The sequence below is a fragment of the Triturus cristatus genome, chromosome 7, assembly GCF_964204655.1.
Source record: "Triturus cristatus chromosome 7, aTriCri1.1, whole genome shotgun sequence".
Taxonomy (NCBI): domain Eukaryota; kingdom Metazoa; phylum Chordata; class Amphibia; order Caudata; family Salamandridae; genus Triturus; species Triturus cristatus.
Window position 1 is genome coordinate 237830074 of NC_140590.1, and position 25463 is coordinate 237855536.

General features: G+C 45.6%; 2 protein-coding genes across 3 annotated transcripts in view; one reads left to right on the forward strand and one right to left on the reverse strand.

Moving 5' to 3' along the window:
* LOC146809299 (cytochrome c oxidase subunit 6B1-like) overlaps positions 1–18488 on the reverse strand; it is a 61631-nt gene extending 43143 nt beyond the window's left edge. The window contains exon 1 of the mRNA XM_085616109.1: positions 18354–18488. The gene's annotated coding sequence lies outside the window, so the exon portion shown is untranslated. The remainder of the gene's footprint in view (positions 1–18353) is intronic.
* Positions 18489–19685: 1197 nt separating this feature from the next.
* Positions 19686–25463, forward strand: part of LOC146809300 (cytochrome c oxidase subunit 6B1-like) — a 165012-nt gene continuing 159234 nt past the window's right edge. The window contains exon 1 of one of the 2 annotated variants that reach the window (XM_085616110.1): positions 19686–19804. The gene's annotated coding sequence lies outside the window, so the exon portion shown is untranslated. The remainder of the gene's footprint in view (positions 19805–25463) is intronic. The other variant, XM_085616111.1, reaches the window with a different exon arrangement.

Genomic DNA, 25463 nt, shown 5'->3' on the forward strand with positions numbered 1-25463 from the left:
ACCTAGTTTTCGGTTTCACCCAGAACCCATCCCTTGATGCAGATGATAAGGCATTACTTGACCTCCTCCTCTCGGCTGCAGTTAAGACAGTCCTCAGCAACTGGAAAGATACCAGCAAGGCTAACTACGCAGGGTGGTTGAATTGGATAATTAGTTTACGTGGAGCAGACAATATTACACTCCGTCAGACACCGTGGCGACCTGCCACGAGAAAACTATGGTCGACTCTTGATAACTACTTCACGACACGTAAGCCACCTTAGATGGGCCCACACACCGCCCACGACTCACCAACACAGGCTGCCCGACTGCCTTCATTGCACTCCTAGCCACCATAAATACTTGTCCTTAATGAATGAGTAAAATGCTGTTGAAATACAATGTCTGTTACTGAATTGTCGTGAGTATGTTATACGTACTCTACTGTTGTACTTTTGTACTGTCATTTACTATGATGTACTGTAGCGTACAGTAATTTTGATTCGTAAATCTATGACTCATATTACACTACTGGACTTGCTTTATATATGTCTATGCTGTAACAACCAATAAAAAACTTTTGAAATAAAAAAAAAAAATGGGAAAAAAACAAGAAAAAAAAAAAAGAGGGTGGGAACTAGAGAGAGGCCCTGCCCCCTTTCTCCACCACTGAGTAAACACACATCGTGGCACGCTGCTGATTGGGTGATTAAGTCCCTTTGCCTGTTGAGGTTCCTTAGGGGCCAACAAGACCTCCCGTTTCCTACAGTAAGCTCCGCACCGAGTGATTGCTGAGAGGTGGTTGTAGGCCACACACCCTTTCTCCACCACTCTGCAAATGTGTCTCTCCGCGCACTGCTGGTGGGGGCAGATGGGGGGGGGGGGGGGGGGGGGGGGGGGATGACGTCCCCATACCTTCTGAGGGCCTCAGGACTAAAGTTGACTGTTTCTCCCCCAAGCAATAGTGCACCAGAAGACGCATACGCAGAGTGGTGGAGACAGTGGGCATTGTTTCAGACTACCCGTCAGCAATTAAGCTGTGTGGGTCTTACTGGAAGTAACAGGAGGGCTAGTTGGTCCCCAAAGACCCTCGAGAGCCAAAGGGACTTCATTCCTAAACTAGTAGTGCGCTAGGAGGCACGTTTGCAGAGTTGTGGAGAAAGGGGGTGTTGCTGCCGACAACCTCTCAACAATCCTGATGTGTGGGACTTACTGGAAGTAACAGGAGGGGTAGTTGCCACCCTTCCCTCCCCCCAATTACTTATTCTGGGCCCAACTACCCCACCTGTTACCTCCAGTAAGTCTCACACAGTGGGATTTCTAAAAAGCCTTCGGAGGCCATTCTCACTTTCTCCACCACTCTGCAAACACGCCTCCTTGTGCACTATAGGTTGGTGGATGAAGTCCACTGTACTCCTGAGGAACCTAGGATGCCAAAAAGGCCTCCTGGTACCTTCTGTGAGTCCAACACAAAGATTTCCGAGAGCTGGTCTGAGGTCCAGACCCCTTTTCCACCACCACTCTGCAAACGAGACTACTACTAATAAAATAAATAAAAGGATACAGGGACGTTCTAGTTAGGAATTAGCATTTAGAAAAAGCTCCCAAAAAAAAAATCAAAAAAAAAAAATCAAAATCACTGGAAAAAGAAAACACGAATGTTACAGGGACTTTATTGTTAGGCCCAGGTTTCACTTGTAGAAACCCAGTGAACTTCAGCAGTTCTAGTTAGCTGAGCCAACTGTAACTCGCACCCCCCCCCCCCCCCCAATGAACTGCTAATGACCTCCCATATTACATCACTCATGACATCTCAAATGACAATCCATGGGTTCATCAACACATCTGCTCAGATCCCCATAGTCCCTTTAATACACCCACTCCCACACAACCATTCACAAACTCGTACCAGTACTTACACACCCACCGTTTCATAGATCTGCACACACATCCACTCACCCATACAGCCATTCATACACCCACTGATACAGCCACTGACTAACCCACTCATACACCGAAACAGCCACTCACATACCGAGTCAGTCATCCATAGAGCTACTCACTTACCCACACAGCCAATTACAACGCCACATACTCAGTTACACACTTACTCATACAGATACTAACATATACTCGCTCACCTATACAGTCAGTGACAAGTACACTCACCCATACAGCCACTAACATTCTCCATACCATAGTCACTCATACTCCATAGCTCACCTAGAATGCCTTTTACATACCCAGTTGCTCACCCATATACCACAGACATCCACTCACTCACCAATATAGCCCCCCCTTCTCACTCTCACTCGCCAACCCATACAGCCACTGACTCACCCACTCACTCCTCCATACAGGCAGTCACACACACCCTCATCTTCCCCACACAGACACCCTTAGAGGTATTCAGACAACCAATCGTTCACCCATACAGCCACTCATGTACCCACTCACACACCCATACAGCCACTTACACACCAACTGACAGACTGATACACAACCTAGTCACTCACCCATACATTCCCGGAGACACCAAATCATTCACTTAAACAGCCAGTCATGCACCTACTGAATCATCCACACAGAACTCATATACATAGTGATTCACCAATACACATTTGTAAATACACTTAACACTCAACTTTTTAATAACACTTAGTCACAGGATGACGCCATGAGTGATGCAATTGGAGATATCAGTGACGTCACTGACCATGTCATGAGTGATGTAATATGAGAGATCATAAGCAGTGCATTGCGTGGGCGCCAAGTATGGTTGGCTCAACTAACTAGAACTGCTAAATTTCACTGGTTTTGTACGAATGAAACCGGAGCCCAACTAGAACGTTCCTGTAACCTTTGGTTTTTTCATTGAAATAAATACACACCCATCTTCCAGTTGGTAGTTTCACATTTTTCCTTCTCCATCATAGCTGGTATTTTACAGCTGTTTTTATTGTCTTTGCACTGAAGAACCCAACTAACTGTGGCATGAGTTCGACAATTCGATGCACTTTGAGTACTGTAGGTTTTATTTATTTAGTTGTTTGGTCTGCAATGACTTGAAAGATTTATGGCACAAATGCAGAAATAAAGTTGTTAAAATAGAACAATAAAGCATTAATGAAAATAAGTTTAACTGTACAAAGCTTCCAAAATAAAATGGTCCAGAAGAATCTGCATTGTCGAATTAGAGAATTGTCAGACGTCAATAGAATGGAAAATGTGGAGGCTTAGTTCATGAATAGATTAGAGCCACTGTGTGTAATTTTGAAAGGAAAAATTGTGATATAACTAGCTGTTGGGAGCGGAGATGCCATCAAGGTGACCATAAACAACCTGGCAGAATGTGCAATAAATTGAAGTGTAAATGGTAGTGTTCCTCTGAGTAATCATTTTGAGCAACTGGGTAATGGATTCTTCAAGGATTACCCCCACACCCTCCAATTCCTAGCACATGCCATGACTTGGTCTCTGTTCGATTTGTATCATGGAGCATATCTGAGTATACCATAGGCGGCTCTGTGCGTATAATCCAGCAATACAAGAATATATGTATGAGAATTCCTATCCAGGAAACAACTCCTAGGTGCCCACTTCCATCCCTCAATTATTAAAGGCTTTACAGCTCAGGCCCTACCAGGCATTCCTTCTTCAATGGGGCGCCCCTCGGATGAACTGGTCATTCCCATTAAAGCTAAACAAAGTTGCTCACAATTGTGTTACAAATTATGGTCGCAGTACAGTGCTCAGTTGAATCCAAGGAAATGAAGACTTAAGACAACCTCATAATTTGGATTTATATATTTTCAACTATGAAAATTAGTTACTTTACTAGATGTCTGAAGGAAAAAAAATAATGCAATTTTGAAGGATAAAATGACAAATGTAGCCGTGCTGCTGGGTGGAGATGCTTATGCCAGGCTGATGCAACACCAAAGAATATACTGGAGGAATACAGAGCTAAAAACGCAGTTAAATCTTCACATATAAAACTGTCCATGGGGCACCCTGGAATGCAAAAGGGTATCATTTGATCTGGTCAGCAGCTTTAAGAACAACATTGTGGCGAATAATATTCTCAGAGGAAAAAAAAAATTAAGGAAAAATTCACATCCTGATTTTAAGAATGATTTTTGGGCATCAATGAGGTTCTTGCTTTGGAAGGTGCTGATTAAGTCCCTGTAGTTGTGGAGTTAAAATCCGGTCCACTGCTTATCCCACACAAAGGTATGAAATTAGCACTGGCCCTTGATTTGGAAAGAACCTTGCTCGCTAAGGCTCTAGAATAGATATGAAGTAAGGCTATGGACATTAGTGTACCGCATTCGACCAAGTCAGCCAGCACTATTCCAATAGACAGCTATATACATTTTCAGAGTCACACATTAGATTAAGAGGTGGTAACACAGGTTACTACATCCCAAGCGGATCAGAAGTCAATCTTACCCAAGTATTCATCTTCCCCCTCACTTCCCCTCCCCCTAACCCCACCCATGGTTGGAAATGCTTCTTAAGTAATGTGAGATTGTTGCCTAGGCATGACTTTGGCCTATGGGATTGGATTACTGAGGAATCCCTGGATTTCCGATTTCTCACTGAGACTTGGCTCAAAGAGGCCTCCACTCCGTCTATTGCCCTGGCTCCTCTGAGAACTACTACATTTCAAGGCTGGACAGGTAGGTTAGATCAGGTAGAGGCATCGCTATTATCTATAAAGAGCCCGAAAACAAATTCTACACTTTAGAGCTCAGAAAAAAAGCTTGCGATTTGTATCTTTAAAATCGAGCTCACGCCCAAGACTGTTGGAAAGGTATTCTGGAGTATCTTCCACCAGGGCCACTTTTAGATTTCACTGCCAAATTGATGGAATGAATTGCCATTCATGTTATCTCTTCCAAACAGTTTATGCTTTTAGTCGATGTCAATATTTACTGCGAAAATAGTTCCTATATAAATGCTGCTGAGTTCCTTGCAGACTTGACCACTCTAGGACTGGAAAAAACTAATACTGGCCCCACCCATTTGGCGGGCCACACGCTGGGTCTCATTTTGTCCAACTCTCCACACATACACACTGAAGCGCCCCGTACTGTTTTATGGTCTGATAACTCCTGGATTCATTTTCAGATCCTTGAGATTAATGTAGCCCTTACCTTTAATGTGTGTTCTCGCAGTGTTTGGAGGCAGTGGCACAACATTACCCACGATACCCTTATGCAGGAATTTAAGGCCTCTACTATTGGAGAGTCTGGAGATATCAACTCTAGATTAATTGCATGGGACTATAAAAGCAGCTATAGATACGCTCGCCCCTCTAAAACAGCAACACAGACATGCAGAAGCTCAATCTAACTGCGTAAAGTGAATGCAAGGTGCAAACAACGAGAGAAATATTGGCAAAAGTCTCATAAATTAGAAGAGATGGAAACTTAAAAAAAAAAAATGCACCAGCATTTTATCACAGGAATGTAAAAAAAAATAATAAATAAAAATATACGGAAAGCCCATATTGCCGTCCAATTGAGCCAAGCAGGTAATTCCACTAAAGAACTTTATAAAGTCCTTAAATCCTTTAACCATCCCACGGCCTGTGCCAACACCATCCCCCTTCTCAAGTACCATGTGAATTTTTTTCTTCAAAATGATCAGCAATTTTAACAAAATATATGATAAATTAAGGTCACAGATACTCTGAAAGCCACACCCAGTTCCATCTCATCTTCCACCTCGAATGATTCTTTTTTGGAAAATGTTATCCTTATCCAGACACATATTATAACGGAAATGCTTAAAGTGGCTAAATCCAGGTCACCTCTTGATATTTTACCAGCAAAGATATTTGCGCTGCAAGCAACACAATTAGTCCCATCCATCTGCGCAACTTTAAATCAATCACTGAACGAAAGATATCTTCCTTGCGTATGGAAAACGGCACAGATACTTCCGATCTGCAAAAATGCTGGCCTCCCTCCATCCGATTTGTCAAATTATCGACCAATTTCACTTCTCACAGTAATGAGCAAACTCCTAGAAGGATAGATCAACAAAATACTTATGGAACATATAGAGTTCCGAGGCAGCCTGGGCCCTTCTCAGTCCAGTTTCAGATTCAAGCATAGTACCGACTCTGCACAGATAGCAGTTACAGATTACATCAATCTTTCCCTGGACATCCATCAGGCTGCAATATTGGTGCCATTAGATCTATCGGCAGCCTTTGACACAGTCACATCAGAGATTACTCCATATATTGGAGGAGATAGGGATCGCTGGAAATGCTGTACAGTGGTTTTCCAGTTTTTTTAAGTTAGCGTACGCAGACCATTAATCTGGGCTTCTTCCGCTCTCGCACTATTGAGCTCACCAAAGGAGTATTGCAGGGCTCCTGCCTTAGCCCCGCCCAGTTCAATGAGTGCGTGGCTCTCCTTGCTAAAACGGTCAAAGAATTTGGGTTTACCTCCTTTTCTTCTGCAGATGACACTCAACTTCTCTCTTTGGACAACAGTGAAATTTCCACTAAATCCTGCTTTATGTCAGGCATTAAAGCGGTTTCAGATAGGATGACAATGCTCTCCCAACTAAGTGCACAAAAGACTGATTATGCTTTTTGGAAACGCCCGAAAGCTCTGGTCTGCAAAGTGGTGGCCTTCTAATTTAGGCAAAGCTCCAGTTCCCAAGATCCTAGTAAAAAATATAGGTATCCGATTGGATCAATGTCTCACAATGAAAGATCAAGTAAGAGCTACTATTGGTACCGGTTTTTACACGATGAGTCTTTTGCGGAGTGTATTTCAGTTCCTCCCACTTGAGGTGCGAAAAACATTGATTCAGGCGCTAGCCACAAGTTGCCTGGACTATTGTAATGCACTATTAGTGGCCTCAAATCAAGCTTTAATGAATAAAAGCCAAGTGGTCCAGAATACTGCAGTCGTTTAGTACAGAATATGCACCGGTGTCCCCGCTGCTGTCTCCTGTCCGCCGCTGCCCCCAGGGCTCAGGTGTCCCCGATTGTGCTTTGTGATTCTTCCCGTTTTTTGTGCCTCGCTGCCGCCAGTTGACCTGTGTTTTCACTGCCGTGTTTTTTCTTCTACTACTATTGTGCCCACTATTGTGCTCACTGTGCCCTGTATTTTCCAGTCTTGTGCCTCTCTGCCGCCTGTTTACCCGCTGCTCTCCCCGCTCCCTGCCGCTGCTCCCCCGCGGCCCCGCCCCCCTTCTTCGTTCTGTATCATCACCCCCTCCTTGCCACCACCCCGCTCCCGCCTCCCAGCTGCTCCTCCCTCCACGCCACTTATGGCAGAGCCCATGTGTACGCACAGCGGGCGCGCCAAAGGCAAGCCCGTCTGCGCCCGTCCACGACCGGACCGCGCCCAGCGCCGGGACCCCTGGCCCCCGCCAGACCACACGTCGAACCTACGACGCCGCCACCCTCCACACACTCAACGACAGCCGGTACCCTGCCTGCTACCAAGCCACCCCGAAATGCACCCACGGACCCTTCGCCTGCCAAGCCTGCCGTTTCACCTGCCTCCGGACCCGCACCACACCCGCCAAGCCTATCACAAGCAGCAACCACCTCAAGTGCATCCTGCTCAACACCCACTCCATCCACAGACACGCCGTGGAACTCTGGAACCTGCTCGACACAACATCACCGGACGTCGCCTTCCTCACGGAAACCTGGATGAACGCCTCATCAGCGCCCGACATCGCCATCCCGGACGGATACAAGATCACCCGGAGGGACCGCGTCAACCAGACCGGAGGAGGCATCGCCATCGTACACAAGAACACCATCCGCATCACGACCAACTACGACGACACCCTCACCGCCGCACACCTCCACTTCCAGATACACACCAACCCCAAGAGGCACCCTCATCTACAGACCCCCGGGACCGCGCACACAATTCAGCGAAAACATCGCAGACTTCATCAGCCCGCACGCCCTCGCCTCCTCGGACTACATCCTCCTAGGGGACCTCAACTTCCACCTGGAGAACAACAACGACAGCAACACCACGACCCTGCTGGACAACCTCGGACTCAAGCAACTGGTGAACAACCCCACCCACTACGCCGGCCACACGCTTGACCCAGTCTTCTCCTCCAGCAACCACATCGCCTTCAGCCACTCTACCGGACTTCACTGGACTGACCACTGCTGCGTCCACTTCAGCTTCAGAAGGACCACGACTCACCACCACCCACAACAGGCTCCTCGCAGGAGCTGGAACAAGATCACCACCGACCAGCTCACTACCTCCCTCAGCCAGAACCCGCCAGCCAGCACAACAGAGTGATTTGGGCGCTTTCAAATAATTTATTCATACAGCAGTCAAAATAGTCATACAAAATTTGGAAAACGAGACAATCTATGCTTATTGACAACAACGTCATATGGTTTGAAGATTATTATATGGACCGTATACAACAAAGTTATATTGTAAGTGCACGTGCAAAATAAAGATCCTCGTTGTTAGTTGACAAAGAAAATACACGGTACAACATTAACTTGATTCTAAAATGTGTTCCTTTACTAAGTGTTATATTAATAATATAAAAAACACTTTCTGAAGATTGGACCTAATTTTTATTTAAGCTGTACCAGACATCTTTAGGTTTTCCATATTAGGTTATTTTTTGAGCCAATGTGGAAATAGTGACAAAACCTAACACTAATAAAATTGTAAGCATTATTAGGTCCCATACGATTATTCATGCTGCAGTCCCTGATATAATTTATAGGGTGTTAGATAACAAGCACTGATAGCCAATACGCTTTATCTTGTTGACCTACTGGCTTTGTAAGTGCTGAGCTGCAGAGACAAAAAAAGAAAGTAGCCGCTTAATTCCACTGCATGGTCGCTAGACATGCATACACTAGCAGAATGACCTGGGTAAACACTTTCTTAGCTACCCCAAACCACATTTAATGATCCAAGATGGCTGACCACTGAGAATCACTAACTTAAAAAAAAAAAATTAAAATAAAAATGAATCCATGAAAGTACTTTCAGCACAGCAGAGTGTCTTCAAAGCAAGTGGTAGCTGCAGGGCTCACCAAAATTAAATAAATAAATGTTTGAGGCTGCGAGGAATTTGGGGGATCAAAGGAGATTAAGCAGGAACATTAGTTGCCTAAATGTGAGTAGTGGAAGGATACAAGTCAGCTTATCAAAAAAATGGTAAGGCAAGTCCTGGAATATGAAGCAAGCGAATGAGTGACAAAGCCAACCACTGGGCAGGTTCCGAGCCAACTGAGGCATAGAATAGCTAATAGGAAGTCATGAGGTACTTTAGTATAGACATCATTCCTAGCCTAGGAAACAAACAGGGTAAACAGAAGATTCAACTCGTGAGATTGGAATAAAATAAATAACTGATTTTCAATTGTTTGTTTACCAACGAAGGAATTAACTGAGATTACGAATATTTTGTACACATGTCAATAGTACATATATTCAAGTCTTACCCATCTACACTTTTTTTTTTCCTTACAACAGTCAAAACACATTTTCCCCTTTTTTTGTTTCCAGTACAGCACTTGCGGTATTGTTAGTATAGATGAAAATTGTGTCAATATGTACCATAATATTTGCAGGCCGGACAATGGCAATACCAATAAATGCAACGTCAATTTATACCATAAACTATGCCTGCATAACAATGTCGAGACCAGTAGAAACAATGTCAATGTATGCCATAATCCATACATACATAACAATGCCAATATCAGAAAAGACAATAATAATGTATACTAGGTCAACTGTACGTACAAAATTGAGGATGTCAGTAAACACATCAATGGATGCCACATTATTTGTAGAAGTTGTATTACTGCTGTTGGATTCACCCAAGGAGAGCTCAATATCAACCCAGTCAGAGATGTGGACTTCCAGGCCATGAGTCCACAACCCAGTCACAGGTGGGGATCTTACGTAGGCTAAAGATAAACCCGCACCCAGGGAAAACCATGATCGATCAGGTGGGAGGTGTGGGTAAAAGTTTGGCAGGCTAGCAGGCAAAGTCTCAGAGAGAGGTATCTTCCCCGAATATTACTACTTTTGTCTTGTCCTTTGCAGAGCCTGAGTCATGCTTTTCGAGGTGGTGGAGCATTGGAAGGATTCTTTGAAGAGGCTATATATTTCACCTCTAGGTTGGTTTGCCCTGTCACGTGATCTTGTATCCATGGAGACTGCTTTGGGGATGTTCCCAGAGGGAGTCAGCCAGGTTTCAGTTAGCAAGAGCAAGTCAGGTGAGTGGTTGTGAAGAAGATCCCAAAATTTGGTGGACCGTTTAGTGACGGAATGTGTTTTGAGGCACTTGCAGGGCAGTGAGCGATGTGGTGGGGAGGGGTCAGGTGTATATGCATATGTGTTGAGTGTTAGGTTAGGAGTGGGAGTCAGGCGGGTGCATGTGAAATGGCAGGTGGTGCGGAACGCACTCCAAGTCCCCTAAGCGAACTCTTTCCTTTGAGAATGTTGAAAAACACTTAAGAGTAGGCAGTGATCCATTAGAAGAAGAATCATCATCATCATCATCTCTATTCTGTTTAAGCATTTCATTTTCCTTTAAGGGAAAGGCAATGCACAGCAGGGTGCAGAAATTAAATACATCATTAAGAAAACACACATTGAAATGCACTTAAAACGACAGTTAAAGTGTTTTGGTTCTGGCTCAAACATGTCAAATAGGGGGAAGGGGGGGGGGGGGGGGGGAGGGAGGGGAACAGGCGCCGGTTATCAGTGAACACATCATGCCATAACACAGGACAACTCCCTGGCTCAATATACGAATTTGCAAAAGGTACAGAAACAAAGAACACAGCAATCATTAGAACAACATGGTAGCTGGCAAAACTAATGGTATGCATTGTGCGCGCTAGAAACCAGTATTTGAGTAACAACTAATGTTCTTGTTTTTGTGGTGAAAATACATTTGTACGCATGTATATAACGATATAAAGACAATGAACGGAACACTGAACTGTGTCAAGCATTCGCCGGCAGTCCCGCCTGCGATTAAATCCATTGCTTCTTTACTCGCCATTCCACTTTGGACTTAGCCATGTGCAAATAACTCTTCCTCCTGCTCCTCATGTGAACAGTCCAGCCCAAACTGCCAAAGCAGGTCCTCCCTGAACTTGAAAACCAGAGTCCTGGGACCGGTTTGGGGGCATAACACCTCATTAGCCAGGTAAGCTTGAATCCGGTGGCATCGCGAGCAAGTGACCCACGTCTGGCCATACCCTTGCCACTTAGTGTGAAAATTGCAAAACAAGGATGGACGGAATGCTGACAGTGTCAAACATTCACACCCAGTCCAGTCGGGACTAAAATGCATTGTTCTGTGCTTGCCAAGCCATTCCAGTTTGGACCTAGCCATTTGCAAATCAGTCTCAACCCTACTCCTCATGGGAACAGTCCAGCCCAAACTGCCTGGCCAGGTTCTCCTTGGATCGGAAAATAAGCATACTGGGACTAGTTTTGGATTAACACCCCTCATCAGCTAGGCTAGATTGAATCCAGTAATGGTGAATATACATACACGGTGCAAAATTTGATGATTCTTTCATTAACATGAAATGCAGACTAACATCTGGATTCCACCATACAATTACTTTACTCTCAATGAGGCCTCCTGGCTCTTTACAGATAACTTTTGGTGTGTTTTTGCTTGGGTTGTCAAATTTGAAGTGTGTCCAAGTTTAGAACCTAATATAACTGGAGCATTGGGTGTCTGTGTGGCGAGTGTGCAAATTGGGCTCACTGCAGTGGGGGATTTATGTATGCCAGGTTTCGGCCTAACTTCGATTGTGATGCTTGAAAGCATCAATGTCCACAGCCACTGACATGGTCATCTGTTTGTAAATTATTATCCAATGATTAACTTCAGGGTTCTCCCTCCTCCCCCCCCCCCCCCCATATTCTAAAGCAGCACTGTCTCACTGCTCACAGTAGACCTCAAAAGTCCATTTCCCATTGGATGGCCATGTTTTGCAAACATACATGGAGATCTCTGTTCAAAGATTTGACAAGCACTGGAGTACTACCAATGCTCAACCTCATTCAGGACCAATTAATAATATCTAATTTGGAGTTTTTTTTCCATCAACTGGTATCTAGTTTACTTAGAAAAGTGATACATCTGCAACTCTTAAAGGTCAGTCAACGATTGTGGATTCACTGAAACTGAAATAGATCTTTGGTAGGATTAGGATAGACTCAAATGAGTTTTGATAAGGTGTAAGGTGGACAAAATGGTGCTTCTTCCCTTCCCTAGGTATTATAGGATCAAAATTGAATGAAAGAAAATACTTCATGGAAAAACAGGAATATACTATGCAGTATTTTTCCATCTTGTTGTACGACTACTAATTAGCTTTTTGGTTACAACACAGTCCTCAATTACGCGTTTTCTACTAGACAAATCCCCTACCATGTTTTTAGGTCGAGGACTATCCGGTCTGCCGAAGGCAGAACCGGAAGTCGGAGATTTAATGTTTGAGAGTGGCTCCTTAGCCCGCCTCTTTTTGCCTCTCCTCCATTGGCTGGCTTCCTAAACGGAGGCCAGCCATTGGAGGAGAGAGCCGTCCCTCCAAATAGGCTCAGTCTTTTTCAGATTCTGGGGCGGGTTTTTCTCTCCTCCAGCCAATGGCAAGAGGAGAGAAAAAGAAACACGCCCCCGAATCTGAAACTGCCGCTGCGTTTCTCCGAGGCATTTCTGCTTCGCCTCGGAGAAAGGCGGCGGTGTTCATGGTGTCCTCTACCCCTGCTCTTGGTAGGGGTGCACGAGTTAACTGTAAGTAAACAGTACTACAATACTAAAAGATGCTTGGTTGGGACTGTAGCATCTCGTGAACGATTTAACATAACATGCTTTTAAACTGCCCGAATGCTTTCACTTTAACGCACTCAAACTTCTTCTATCCCCAATGTCCTCATTCTTCAAGTGAACACATGTTCGCTACTCACACGGAGTTCAGCTTTACAGCTGCTCTTGATGTTTTAACGGATTCATTTGGCCATAACTTTAGAACTTCCGAGTCGTTAATCTCTAGGCGGAACATATTCTATGAGTCGGTTTGGAATTGGAGCGGGAGGCTCCGCAAATCTGTAAAATGACCTCAGATTGGAGGATCGGGGGGCACCTCACCCAATCCTAGTGCGCTACACAGAATTCTAAAGTGCTATTGGCTGTGCGTTCTGCACGTGAGTGTCTGCACTTTTTGGTGCTGCCTGCCGGTGTTTTGGCTTGGCTGGAGGTCTTCCTAAGATGGGTGGTTACGGACCGGGCAGGGGCAGTTTGTTTCGTTATCCTCTGTCCTTCCTGACGGGAGGAATGTTATGGGCGGAGGGGTTATATCTTGACTATCACCACGTCTGTTAATAATTGATAGGGAGGCCCTCCTAGCTTCTGCTCAAGTCGGTTGTGACAGCCATACCTGGCGTAACAGGAGCCTGGAAAGATGCGGTGATCGTTCTTTAAGATCCATGTGGGTATTATTTTCACGACACTTGCTAGATTCGCACCCTGCTGTGCCCATAGGACTCAAATGGCTTAAGGCTGAGACAGCTTCCCGACCTGACACACAGTCAGGTTTTGAGCTTATCGCAGCCGCACCAGAGTACTTCACAGGTCTTTAAAAGACCATTTACGTGTTAACGAGGCTTTGATGTTTTTTCACCCCTTCATCTCCACACTCCACTCTGCCTATTGCTGGAAGAATAAGCCCCTCCCCCCACCGAAATGTGACTCTAGTTGTGCCTCTGACTTGTATGCAAATCTCATTCAGCATAGCACCCGTACCCTTAAGGGGCTTCATGGTAGCTGACACTAAGGAGCATGTGTGCAATGGTAAACAATGCCTATTATTCATCGCTGTCTTTAGTAGTTTCAGTGATAAAGGACGTTTCTTTCGGTGGAAAACAATGATATAAAAGCCCTATTTCTTATCCCGCCATGCTCTTTAATTTTAGGATAAAATAAGTCCTAATGGTATTGTAATGATATTTTGACATTCTTCCGTCTTTTAATTTTGACTGGCGGTGAACCGTGAATTTCAGCAACCAAGAATCTGGCACCCCTGCTTTCTTTCTGTCCATGAAATCCTGTGTATACCTTGGGCCCAAACGCGATATTTATCATGAGAGCTTGGCTCCCAGGCCAAGGAGAGACGTGTATGGTGAGCAGTGGTGGCAGTATACCATTTATTAAGTCGATGGTGTTTGGATTGGAATCTTTACCTGTTCCGAGTTACAGTGCGATGCCTAAAAGAGTGTTTGTGTAAATGTTGCTTGTGTTTGATGCCAAGACCTAGCACTGGAATGGCATGGGGAGCAAAAAAAAAAAACGATGGCTTTAGGCGCAGATCTCTGTACTGGGGTGAATGTTTGACATTGTGCAACATTCTGTCCGTCAGTTGTTCTTTTTGCATCCGTCACCGCAAGTCACTCTCTCTCTCTGCTAATGCAATAGGTATCACATATGCAAAAAAAAAAAAAAGCTAATGCCAATAGAAATGACAATGCCATTTATAAATAAAAAAAAGAGCAATACCAATAGCTCTACCTATAATATTGCCGAGACCATTGCATTGTAAATGCTTGTTTAAGGTATGCACTCATCTTTACAAGAAGAAAAAAACGAATTTCATCAGACTATTGAAATTGTGTATGGCTAAGCTTGCAAAATGTAGTAGTCTTCTAATGAAAAGATTAAAATAAATAGGGGCAGTGCTCACCCACCATATCTCTGGCAAAGTATCCGGGGGCTTTTACAAGCCATAGACACCAATTGTGCTGCAATCAGTCTCCATAAGGCAGTCTCGGCTACCGATATGGATTACGTTCACATCCATTAAACTCCCCAACAGTGAAAGCATGCAGAATGGAAACGGCCACTGATCATTTGCTGATGAAATGGGACAACGCCTTTGTTCAACACCACAAACCAAGGAGCAAAATGCTCTCAAATAAGGTGCCTCTTCACATGTCTAGTAACGAGGGTGAACAGGGCAGTAAGGCACAGAGGGGTCAAATTTAAACCTTGCATGAAGAGTCCAAAGAGTTGACAGCATTTGTCACCGTGGAGGGCACGTTCAAGAGGATGCCCTTCAGGCTCCTCTGCTGCGAGCGTGTTCCAGCATATGGTGACGGAAGTTTTAAAGGGTCTAGTATTTTTTTTCCCAGGATGGCATCTTGGTATTAGGGAAGGGAAGGCAGGATCATAATGTTGCGCTAGGGCTGTTTAAAGAAAGCTGTGCGAGTTGGGGCCTACCCTTAGGAAGGACACGTGCAAGTGTTTTGGTCAAGGAAATAGAGTACTTAGGCCATACCATTTATGGGGAGCGGCTTAAGACCAAAGGTGATCTCCTCAAACCTATACAGGTAGCTCCAGCGCCACAAGACTAGGATCAGTTGCGCTCCTTTATGAAGCTGATTGAATATTTTTCTACGTTTGTCGTCAACTTTGCAGCTAATAGTGAAAATCTGAGAAAGTTGTTGCAGAAGGGGTGCACCTTCAAATGGGAAGCAGAACAATAAGCATTTGATATGGTGAGGAAGGGTGTGTGAGGCAGGCATCTTCATTCCCTTTGATACCAGGATAAAGTCTATGTTGACTGTAGATGCTAGTGCTTGTGGAATAGGAGCTCTTCTGTCACAATTGCATAAGGGAGGAAAAAGAACCATGGCCTTCACTTCACGCTTATTGACTGATCGTTAACGTAATCACGGTCATTGAACGTGAAGCTTTGGCTGCTGGAAGGAGTGTTTAACATTTCAGGACTTTCTTTTGGGGTTTGGAATTTTATATCCGTATGGATCAAACCTTTGGTAAAGGTGGTGACCCCAGATGGTGCTTGTAAGTGGTCTGCCAGGTTGGCTAGGCTCGCCTCGAGAGTGCAAGAGTATAGGTATAAGCTAGAACATATTCTGGGCTGAAAGAATGTCCAACTTAACTGTATTTTTTGGTTATCTTTAGAATGGTCAGAGGCCAGGATATTATGGCTAAAAGAAGAAGAGGAAGCTGTGTCTTGTGTGATCGATGCTAAGACTGTGCCTGTGGAGTCTTTGCTGCTGCTGAGTGGTAGAAGTGTATGGAAGATGATAATGTTCTAGAGGGTGTGAAGAAACCGGTGGTAGGCAGTGGGAGAGCACTGTTGCACCTTCTTTGAGACAGTTCGTGAAGATGTTGGCTGAACTGTTGTTCATGTCTAGAAATGCCTCCACAACACCGGACCTCAATATCTCAACGACAGGGGCTCCTTCCGCGTACCCAAGAGAAACCTCTGATCCGCCGACCTCGACGAAACCCACGCATTCGCAAGACAAGATCAGGTTGAAGAACCTTTGCCCACATTGCAGCCAAAATCTGGAACGAGCTGCCAATCGACATCAGACATGCCCCATCCTGCACATCTTCAGGAAGACCCTCAAGACCTAGCTCTTTGACTAAGCTGAGCTGCTACCCCTCTCCCCCAGCACCGCAAGACCCTCACGTGTGAGCAGCGTGCTTAAAAATTCCCTTATTGATGAACTACCCGAAATGAGAAATTTGTGCCGCCTCATGGTTTGAAGGAGAGGATTTATAGTATGACCCACAAGGGGCATTTGGTGCAAATTAAACCGAAAAAAATAAGCTGCATGAGAACTTTGGGTCCCATGGATGGATGGGCAAGTCGCGCAGTTGGCAGAACAGTGTGATCAGTAGGGAGAGTGAGAAGAAACTCAAGACAGGTCTTCAGGCAGTACATGGCCATATAAGTGATACAGGGAAACCATGTAGCACCATTTGTTTGGATTTTATAGGACCTATGTGGATGTGTCCTTTAAGTGGTTGATTGTGAAGTTTGTTTCAGAAGTGACTACGAAAACCACCATCAGAACATTACGTAAAGTTTTTTTTAAGAGGAGACCCTGCCTTTTGATCACAGACAATGGGACAACTTACTTCACATGAAACGAGGGCATATATGGATAAATGTAAAGTGAAACACCATTGCACATCCCTTTACCCTCAAGCCAACTGAATGGTAGAGGGCCAACCGGGTGGTCATGAGTGCCATTTTGATGGCAAACCAGTGTGGCAGTGATGTGGTGGTGGATGGCATGATTTGGGCTCATCGCTCAACAACCCTGTTTGACAGGATGAGGGGAGAAAATGTGGTACCATGTGGACACCTGCATGATTAACGAAAAAGGGCAACAAAACTAGTGCGGAAGGCAGGGAGAAAAATCATTCCGACTCTGGTCAGGGCTGGTGATTGGGTGAAGGTCAAGCGTGGCTGAGGGTGTGGTGGATTGTCTAACTTCTGGAGAAGAATTTGCGTTGGAGAATGGCAATAAGTGGAATCTTCCGAAAACTGTAAGTGGGACAGTGTATATGCCAAAGGCGAACAAGGTATGGCCCGGGGGTATAAGCAGTTTTATGTTGGCTGGTGACCAAGAGTTAATTGGGAATTTCACTCGTGGTGTGAGATGTGCCTTCGAGAAAGGTGGAAGTGATGTGAGGAGGAGTAGGTCTTCTGGGAGTGACGAGAGAAGACTAGGTTCGAGTGCTGAGGGTTTTGTTAATGGGGAAACTGAAGTTGAAACTACAACCCCGGTTGGTAGTATAGATGGTGTTCCAGTCAACGCAGGGGGAAGTACCCCCGGCCAGAATTCGCAGACTGCTACATTACCGGGAGGACCATGTCCAAGAGTTAGATTCCAGCATGGGGATTTAGTATCGTCATATGTTTTAATCTCACTTACAAGGGTTCTGCAGAATGCATGTATTGTGTGGAGATTCTACTTTGTCAGTTGAGCTGCGACTGGCGAGAGGTGGATCACGCTTTCTTTTGGCTTCTTGAATAAAACATTGAACTTGTAATTACTCCAAGAGGATATGTACACAGCATAGATTATAGTTACAGTATCTTACATCAAAAACTGCGTTTCGAAACAGGCCTTGCCATACAACCGTATTAAGCACTTACAGTTTGAAAGGTTGAAAACATTAAACAACGACAAAAGAGATGTCAACCTTGAAGGACACTGTGACCCTCTGCGTATTATCACGGGTGTGCTCTGCTGAGGTTAAAAAAAAAGAACACCCAAACCCCTTTGGGAGAGGTAACCAGGGCCTGAGGCAATCAGGTACATACAAGTAGGTGTCAGCGCATAACGTCAAGCGACTCCCCAATTTGGAAACCACATGTACATTTACGGGCAGACTTCCGTCGGGAGGAAGCCGTGGCCCCCTGAGGGTGTCTGCAGTTCAGCGAATTCCGCCGCAGCGCCTCCCCCTAGTCACGCGCACCGCTCCCCGGGCCTCTCCCCTGGGCCCTGCGTACGTGCGCCCCGGCACACGCCTGCACTTACAGTATTGTTCTCTTCCTGCACCGCCCGATCAGAGTCCGCTGCAGCTGCCCTCAAAGTCACTTTAAGGAAGCGGAAGAGCGCGGTCGGAAACCGGAGCCTGGGAAGGGGAGGTAGTGGGGAATGGAAAGAGGCGGGCTCTAGCGTTAGAGCGTAGGCGCCATGTTGGGAAAAAGACTACTGGTGAACCCTTCACACGAGCATAGTCACAGAGAGCTTACAACCTTCGTTATGCTCATAAAATACAATTTTTATTGTACGGATAAGAGGTTATCAAGCACTGCAAAATGTAGTTGGCGCAGGGGGTGTCGTGTAAATAAATACCACAATCCTCTCATAATATAACATAAACCGTACTGTTTGTTGGTTAACACTGCAAGTGCTCTTCGTATACGTTAAAACTGTTGCTTGGTTCTTAATGCTTCGACGGCTCTTGCGTTTCGGATACTGTGTCACCTGCGCAGATCACACAAAAGTCGTTGGAAAAGCAGACGTAGAGGCTTTCTTTTATGTCTGCTGCCCTGAAATGGAGACCACCGAGCGAAGCCCTCGATGCCCTAGCACACCCCCTTGAACAACAAGAGCGCATGCGTGAGGGGGGGGGGAGAAACGGAAGAAGGACCAAAATCCATCACCTTTACAGAAGAAGCTAGAATATTACAGAAGAAGAAACCGTTTCCTCTAGACTGCCGTTTTCAGTAAATTGTTGTTTTGAAGTGAGGGATAATAGCGCCCGTTTAATTTGACCTCCAGTTTTTTGCTCTTTAAGACTTTATTTTCCGACAGTGGAGTTCTTTATTTCAGTTTCAGTGTTGTTTTGCCTTCCAACAACTGGACCATCGCTCCCTGTCGGAGGATGCGGTATTTCCATGAGACCGTAGGAGCAGATGTCCAACTACATCCCTTTCACTGTTGATTGGAAATACACTCACGTAACACTGGCAGTGTAGACCTGTGTATAAGCTAGCATTTCAGATTGTTTTTAGTTTATTTGATATATTGGAGAATAACGATTCAGATCTAATTATGTGCTAGTCCGAACGCATTCCTGTATTTATTTTGAATTCATGCATACTGTTTTAGCACGTCTTGTAGTATTTCTTCCTTCTGGTAAACGTGTATGTACACTATTCGTTTCCTTTCCAGTGCTTTCGACATTCTATACAAAACGTAATGTATTTTTGTCGCTCGTGTATTAGTTTTCTAACACCGGGAGGTGGGAGCGCATTGCTAGGATATCACAAATGCGCATCGCTGAATGTGACCCCCACCCCTCCCCTAAAGCCAGATTGAGTGGTTATTGCTGCACAACACAATTGTAAACCACGCTCCCTCCCCCATGCCTCTGACGCAATCCTGGACTGCCCTACTCGAGTTGACACGCTTGTAGGAGGCACATCGTGAGTAGTCACTACTGCAGAAAGGGAGAGAGCTGAGATCGAGCCAGAGACTGGGTGAGTACCAGAATACACAGCAGGACTTTGTTTAATGCAGAGATGCCAGATAGTTCTTAAGTATAATTTGAGTGTATTAAGCCAAAAGTTGGCTAAGACTGAAACTGTGCTTTAAAATATTAGACACGCAGACTCTGAGCCGGACTTAAAGTACTTGAGATCGTGACTGTGCTCAAAGGGTTGAGGCTCTCACCCTAGCACTCCGACCTAGTGGTTTTGACAGCAGGTCTACATCCGTAGGTGAGACCTCAGGTTGAGACTACGTGCTGAGTAGTAAGATCTACTTTGTGTGGAACTGAGACAGACTGCTTAAACACGTCAGCGGGGAATCTCTGTAAATTATTTAGATCGAGCTTGTTTGAAGAATAGATGAGGCCGTCGTTATCGATTTTCTAATTGTGGTCGAAAGGGTCTTCTTTTCATTCGCGCCCCTGATTCTCTTAATAATTTAAACTCTATTTGACAGCTACGCAAGACCCCCCCCCTTGTATTTCCTAATATTGACGAACATTTTCCTCGTTGTTTATTTATTTCACAATTTTCTTATGAAACTAGGTGTCCTAAAATAAGACACATGAACCTTATTCTAAGTTTCCCGAATGTCTGTGTTTGGCAGTGCTTGCAAAGTGTCAGGCTTTCATCAAATGATGACCGTGGTTTGAGTGAAACTGCGCTCCAATAAAACTTGCATCCAATGTGCGCTTCTGTGCTCCACATTGGGAGAAGGGTAGGCATAGATAGTTAATAGGGGTATGAAGTGGAAGCAGGCGACCAGGCGTGTTCAAATCAGTATTCTTATGAAATGTGCACATCATATTTTAAAAACACAGGTTAAGGAGCTGGCCCTCCGAACTCCGAAACGGGTTTAGCTTGCATCAGCAACACTCGACTCAACACTCGGCACACAGACGTACTCCACCCCCCCCCCCCTTCACATCAACCTTCGAAGTTTGAAGCCAGGTTCCCAAAATAACCTGACTTTAAGGCTTGAGTAATTCATTTAGTTCGCTATTCATTGTACAGCACCTCAACTTCGAGGTGTTTAAGTGGTTTACAATTCACACTGTCAAAGAAACCAACCTATAGTAAAAGTAACCGTGACGTTTCGCGCAAATAAACGTTTGTGCAGCAGGTGCATGAACCTAAGTACGCGTCCACATTAATGGAGAACTGACATTAACCTGGCAGTCTCTCTTATTGACAACGAATTGGTGTGTGAGCTTGTTGGATGCTATAAATGTAATCTGGGGTTGCATTGCATAGTTACTGTTTCTAAATTCAAAACCAGGTACCAGCATGAAGATTACGTCAAACGTTCATAATTTACGTATGGGATTATGTCATCGTAATTGGGTTTCGTTCATGGCCGCCAGTTAAATTTACACACTCCGCATTCACATTATAGAGTTCAATATATATTTAGCAAATTCTCGGAGCCAGAGCCTATCCCGGGCTATCCAAAAGAAGGCACGTATATACAGAGTTAAACGATCTTCAGTTTACCTTCAATCAAGGTGAACTGGGACGACATAAGTGAGTGCATTGTTGTTTTAAGTGAAAATTGATAGCCGAACTTCCAGTTTTAAGGTTCCCTTTTTTTTGTAGTAAATTCACACGAAACAGTCTGAACAGTCATTAAAAAAACTCCCTTCACAGGGTGTGGCACTATGGAATGCCCCTTTGCCCTTTCGTCTCTTGCCACCTAGAAACAAACATTCGAAAGCTCTCATTTTCAGTTCTTATTTTCTCAGCCGTGCGTTTGTAGAGCTCTTTTCGTCTAGTGTTGTTTCACCTTCCTGAAAATGCATGCAGTCATATGTTTCAAGCATCGGTATACTCATATAAACCCTTAAGGTACGTCCAAGAGCGCACCAAGGAGGAAGCCATGTTGTATCGGATCGATACACTTCAATAAGTAGGGCTTTCAGGATGTGCACCCGCCAAGCATGCAGAGGTGTCCAGGGAGCAGGAAGCTCGGGCAACCAAGACTGATTACTGAAGCTTCTTCAATCATCTCGCGCGTCGGAAACGGACTCCATAATAACATTTCAATGTGGGAACTGTTAAGCATACATAAGTGATAAAATAAAGAGGAACAACAATCATCTTTTCAACGTGCAATTTTACATTTTTATTAAAGCAGTTCCTGTGACTGCATGTTTTCCTCTGCTTTGCATTTCCCCGCACTAGCACTATAGTGCAGCGATGGAAAGCAGTTCATACCAGTGGATGTTTTTGTCTGCTGTGCCTCTTCTCTGAGTTCACACTGTAGGGATGGACTTATTTCATATTTGAAAGTGTATATTTTTTTCAATGTGCAAATACATTTTGTTCCTTTTACAAATACAATCTTTACTAAACATTGCTCATCCTTCAGGATGACACTGTAGCCAAGGACTTATTTATTGTTTAAAACTCTTTTCTTTTTTTCAACGTGGAATGTTTCTTTTTTTGTAAAGCAGTTATTGTTCACGCAAATGAATCATGACGCTATATCCCAAAAAGACACTGTACTGATTACGGGAACTAGCCTTATACACATGAGCCAAATGCTTTCTTAAACAGCCTGCTTTTCAATGCATGTCTAAAAGTTTCAATTGTGAGAAAGTGGATATGCAACAGACAAGAATTCCAGGCTTTAGGAGCAAGTAATGAATACCACCATCCTCTGATTCTTGTTTTGCGAAAGCTGAGTATCACAAAAGGGTGTCCCTGGATGCGTGTAGTGGCCTTGTTGGGACCTATCTTGTTATTCGAGGGCAACTTCTTATTTTTCTCTGCTGTTTCTCTTCTCTGCGCTAACACAGTAGCAGTGGGAAGCAGTTAGTACCATACCTTAACCACCCTATACAATGACAGGCCATACAATGCTATACAATGGCAAGCCATACCATCCTATATAATACATACCAGCAGTGCAATGATAGTCTATACCATATCATCCCATGCAATAAAATACTATAAAATAACATCCCATAACATACTGGACAGCAGGTCATATCATACTATACAATGGCATACCATGCCATACAATGACATATTATTTCATAGTATACAATAACAGGCCACACTGTACCAAATATTGACAGCCCATGCCATACAATACAATGACGGGCTGTAACTTACCATGCCATATATATATTGATAGGTCATATCATACGTACCATACTATACAATAACAGGTCTTGACATACCACACAACCATAGTCCATACCATACTATCCAATAATACGCCATACCATACATACAATTCAATAACAGATGGTAGCATACCATACCATACTATTCAATGACGGGCCATACCATATCATACTATACAATGACAGGCTATACTATAATACAACTTAACCCTTTGTGTGCGCATGACGACCGGGAGCCGTCGTGCGTTGCAGTGCTCGTGTGCGCAGGATGGCTCCCTGCCGTCCTGGCACATGGCACCGGAAATCCCTCTGGTGCAGGCACCAGAGGGATTTCTTTTTCTCCCCCCAAAGCCCCGGGATCTGGGGAAGAGCTACCCCAGTTCCCGAGGCCCCCCCCTCCCCGTTTTCTATGAAATGACGATCTGCGCGCACGTCTAGAAAACAAAACTGAAATGAGCTCATTTTAGTTTCACTTTCTATATGCTCAGGGGGCTATCTCAGCCCCCCGAGCACATAGAAAGACGGGAGGGATATCATTGGAAAGGAGAGAATCTCCCCTTTTCATTGGTACCCCTCCCCAGTGGATCCCTGCTTGGGCGATCCCCAACCAGGGATCCACCCACTAGACATCAGGGGGAGGGGAGTGGCCCCTTGGGCAAGGGCCTTTGCTCTCCCCAAAAAAACTTGGCTAAATTCAGTCTTTCTGCCCCCCTTCAAAGCCCACCCGCCGCCAGGCATTTTTTTTGGCAATTTGAATTAGGGTGGGGCCTGCCCAAAATGGGAATGCCAATGCCCCCACCAAAATTACAGCCTTTCTGCCCCCTCCCCCCACTAGAACCAGGGATTTTTTTGCAAGTACTATTAGGGGTGGGGGCTGCCCAAAACGGGCATGCCAATGTCCCACCCCCCCATAAAAATTACAGCCTGTCTGCCCCCCCCCGCCGGAGAGGCAGATGGAGGCAGTAGTCCCCAATCTGCACCCCCGGGGGGACAAAAAACCCATGGGGGCAGAAAGCCCACTAGAAACCAGGGATTTTTTTTTGTATTCATGTAGGGGTGGGGCTGCCCAAAATGCACGTGACAATACCCCCACTGTTGGACCTGTCAGCCCTAGGGTGGTCTCCCCTTCCATTTTTGATCGTGCCTCATTTTTTCCACCCTCATTTTTATGTTGGACTAGGTCTCAAGGCGCCTTTTCATTGCCAATCAGTGTTAAGGTGCAGGTGCTCCCTTCTCCCAAGATGGCTGCCACAGGCCCCTGCTACTGCAGAGTGGTCTTTCATAGTAGCACCCTAGCTGCCAGGAGCTGGCTGGAACCCCACAACAATGTTGCGACACCAGCCCGCCTTTTTGTCCCATAGGTAGAGTGGGGAAGCTCCTGGAATGTGCTGGAACCATCTAGAAGGGAGGTGTGGTTTTTCTTTTGCCGCCTTGGCCAGAGGTCACCTGACCTAGGGCTACTTAAGTGAGGGAGGGAACTTTTTGAGTTGAGTTGGCCAGTGGGGTGAAGCGGAGCTGGAAGAATCCACCAGGAGTGTAGGCGGTAGGGCCTAGCCAGGGACTTATGCCTCTGAGAGTGACAGGATTTAGGTGCTGCCTCTTAAGTGAGTGAGGGACCCCGTGAAACCCACTGATCTTGCCCAGCAGTAGGAGGACCCAGAGAACCTCTGCCCAGCCTGACTAGGAAGGACCTAGTCGCCTTCTCCATCCCTACCCCCCTGTAACAGAACCTCTTAAGAGCGCCAGATACATCTGCGCCAACAAGACTTCATCTAACATCTGAGAACAGAGACTTATATGCCAAGCACTGAGACAGCGTGTCCAGATTGAACTCTAAACTTAGATGCCAAGCACTGAGACTGCGTGTCCAGATTGAACTCTAAACTTATATGCCAAGCACTGAGACTGCGTGTCCAGATTGAACTCTAAACTTATATGCCAAGCGCTGAGACTGCGTGTCCAGACTGACCCCTGAAGCCGTATGCAAAGCAGATTGAAGAGCCACCGGGGATCGACCAGGTATTAGCGCTGTGACCCCTGCGCTCCCTGACCTGGCCTGGGACCCCCGGCAGGGTGCTCCGCTGAGCGCGGAACCCCCATCCTTAACTTGAGCACCCCCCTGTGACGTGGAAGCCAGCGCCCTCTTCGCCGCGGCCCGGAGGCCGGAAGAAGTGCCCTGCAGAGTCGCGAGGCCCGTGAGAAGCCCGGGGCCCCGCCACTGCCGTCGCAGCTGTGTGAGAAGGTGCGCGAGGCCTGGGGCCGAGTTCCCCATCGTCGCTGGAGCGGACGCCGTCGGACGCCGAGAACGAGGTAAGCACGGAGGCTGGGATTGTCCCCGGTGCGCCCCCTACTGGTCGGGAGCCGCACCGCACCCTCAGCCCGGGTTCCCTCTCCGTGGGAGTTCCCCCTATCAACGCGACAGAGAGACCCCGCCGAGGGATCCCTCCCTGGTGTCCCCCGTGACTGTATTGACGCGCGGTGCCCTACGAACTGCACCGGAGCCGAGAGACTCGCTCCTC